Source organism: Callorhinus ursinus, unplaced genomic scaffold (assembly GCF_003265705.2).
Source record: "Callorhinus ursinus isolate GAN/ISIS: 27379988/994484 unplaced genomic scaffold, GSC_fseal_2.0 scaffold6, whole genome shotgun sequence".
NCBI lineage: Eukaryota > Metazoa > Chordata > Mammalia > Carnivora > Otariidae > Callorhinus > Callorhinus ursinus.
Window position 1 is genome coordinate 877,860 of NW_027397068.1, and position 3,437 is coordinate 881,296.

Below are 3,437 nucleotides of genomic sequence, written 5' to 3' on the forward strand. Positions count from 1 at the left end.
CTCAAATGTCTTTTTCTCGGTGAGGAGTTTCCTGACTATGATATTTTAAAGTGGAGATCACACCTGTACAGCTTAGCATGCTCATACTTTTCCCAGTCTTAGATTTCTCCATCATACTCCTCACTATCTAATATGCTGTGTCATTTACTTTCACTTTTCAGTGAACAGAAGCTCTATGAAGGCAGGGAAAAGAAACTTTAATGTTTTGTTTGCTGCTGTCTTCCCTCTGCTTAGCTTGGTGCCTAATACAGGATACACACTCGTTACATGACTACACGAGCTGGGTATCATGAGTAGCTGTATTATTGTAGCCGCATTTGCGAGTAGAGAAAACAGGTCACACAGCTAGTCTGTTGCAGAGCTGGCTATGTCCTGCTCCTTACCACTGTGCACCTTACCACTGTGCACATACTACTCTGTGGCAGTGAAGAGCAGGTATGACCTGGAATTTGGCAGAGCTAAGTTCAAAAGCAAGTTTTCCCACTTACTTTTGATGTGACTTAAAGCAAATTACTGAACCCTAAACTTTAATTTTCTTAGCTTAAAAATGAGATTTGCAATAAGATCTACCTCTTGGGGTTGCTGTGAAGATTAAATACCTTAGATCTCAATTAGGAATCATATTCAGCACATGTGATATAAAGCCCTTTAGCAATGGTTTGAAGAAAGAGTTTATTTTCCTCATATAACAAGGGGTTTAGTGGTAAGCTGTTCAGAAATGGTACATGCTTGAGCAATCAAAACTTATTAAGGATCCAAAGTCTTCTATTACAGTAAAACATAAAACAAACAAAAATACAGGTCTCCTCATATACTAAAATGGCAAATAATAATAATTGATAATAATAGCTTCAGTTAATGTGAAAAGGGAATAAATTTTTATCGTCATTTTTTTAAAGATTGATTTATTTATTTTAGAGAGAGGGAGCACAAGTGGGGAGGAGGTAGAGGGAATGAATCTCAAGCAGACTCCCCACTGAGCACGACACAAGGCTCCATCTCACGACGCAGGGCTCTATCTCAGGACCCAGGTCTCAATCTCAAGACCCATGGGATCACGACCTGAGCCAAAATCACGACTTGGACACTTAACCAACCAAGCCACCCAGGCGCCTCTCTTTCTTAACCTATTAAGATTTCAAGATCTTCAGTTTTAATTTTGTTATCCATCATACTCTCGGTGCTACCAAGGCTGGTGTCACCAGTGAGCATGTTAACTGTCCTCCAAGTTCTTCATTTGAGTTATTGAGAGAAATCACTGGGGCGCCTGGGTGGCTCAGCTGGATAAGCGACTGCCTTCGGCTCAGGTCATGATCCTGGAGTCCCGGGATCAAGTCCTACATCGGGCTCCCTGCTCGGCGGGGAGTCTGCTTCTCCCTCTGACCCTCCCCGCTCTCATGTGCTCTCTCTCAAATAAATAACTACAATCTTAAAAAAAAAAGAGAAAGAAATCATGAAGCAGGACACCACAGAATAGAGCCCTGTGGCAGGCTACTAAAGACCACTCTTTGACATTAGTGCTTTCGTGGTGCAGTCATTCTACTAAGAATAAAAGTGTTGTAATATTATCATTCATATTTTCCATTCTTTCTAAATTGTCATTAGAGATCTTGTCAACTTGCTTTGATGAGACTCTGACACAGAATTTCCCTGGCCAAGCTCCTGATACTGAGCTTAATGTCCTTCTCCCTTCTCAATCTTTTTCTTTCTGGTTTCCTCTAGCCTTTCACTTATGCTTTGAACCAGGAAATGAGCTTACATTTATCACAGATGTAATTAGTTATTGCTTTCACAAGGAATGTAGCTCAAACCCTGCACGTCACTGGAAATGTGCTCTTTGCTTCCACACCTCTCCTTGGTTGCAGTGAGAACTGCAGCCTCCAGCAACTACCTCCACTGCCCCGCTCATGGTCTCTTGCAAGCTCTTGAAAAATCAGAGCCAGTCCAAAGCCTCTCCCTCCCCTGAATGGTTTGGCATATTCCCAGGTAGCTCTCAGATGATGTTGCCTAAATCAGTGACACCCACCTTCTTTCAAGTCCCAGTGTCATGTCACCAACTGCCTAGTGAATCCCTCCACCAGGATGTCCCTCCGAGAGGATTATTAGGGTTATCAGGTTCCAATCCACTGAGCTCCCCACTCTCTTCACCACCAGCCCAATCCCCTTGCCCCATCTGCCACCAATTCTTCAATGTCGTACAGTTCAGTCCAGAAGTATACAAATGTTTCTTGGGTATTGATGTTCTAGGAGCCGTTCTAAGCACCTGTAAGGGCCAAAGGTAGGCTGCCCCAAAATGTGCCACTTTGGCATTTCAACTATTTTAAATAGAAGTTGCTTAAGAAATGGCCAATGTTACAATGAATCATGGAACACTGCATCAAAAACTAATGATGTAATATATGGTGATTAACATAACAATAAAAAAAATAAAAAAAAAAAAGAAATGGCCAATGTTAAAAAGAACACTCTGACTGCCCCTCTCCTCTTTGTCCCTAGAAAGCAAGAGATAAATCTCCCATATGAAAGGAATTCTCCCTGGACCAGAAGGTAAAGAGACAGAAAATTTAGAGCAGAAAAGGCTGTATAAACAACACTTGTTACTTTTTAATAATTTACTACCATAACCCAAATTCTGTTTAGAATTCCTTACTGAAGCTCCCAAAGTTCCTTAACTTCTTTGTCCTGTCAGATCCTCACAGATTTATTGTCTCTTTGTCTATGGGGCCTCTGTGTGCACATAATAAAACTTTGGGTTTTTTCTCTTGTTAATCTGTCCCGTGTCAATCTAATTCTTAAACCAGCAGAGTTTAAAGAGTAGAAGGAAACATTTTTTTCTCCCTTACACATCCCATATACAAACCTCAAGGCACTTGGTCTAGGGAGATTAACAAACGGAAAATGACTTATTTCAACAAAATGATGTAGGCAATAGCTTAAATAAATAAGAAAAATAGGTATTCATGTGTGTAGAAGAGGAATATCTGAAGTGTTGTCACTTCAGATGTATGTAATCTGTGTGGTTCTATATAGGAGGCCAATCAGACTCAGCACACAGAGAAAACACAGAAGAAAACTCTCCAGGAGGCCCAAATCACCACACCTGTGCTTGAATAACTTCATAAAACAAAAGGGATGTATGATGGGGGCATCAATCAATGTGGTTGGAAAGAGAAGCTAATAAAACAAACAGCAACAGCCTTTTGACCAACTTAATGAGCAGATTCAACATATTGCTGGGTACTGAGAGGCTGAAAATTGTGAAAAATATATAGCTTTCAAGAAGCTTTTTGAAATATCATCTGCAGCTCGTACTCGGTGGAGAATTTGGTTAACATCATGTCATATTGGCATTAGGTATGCAAATATCTCCAGCTTAGTGCTGCAGAGACAGTCGTCATATATTTATGGATATTAATTGTGCCCGGTCCTGGACCATG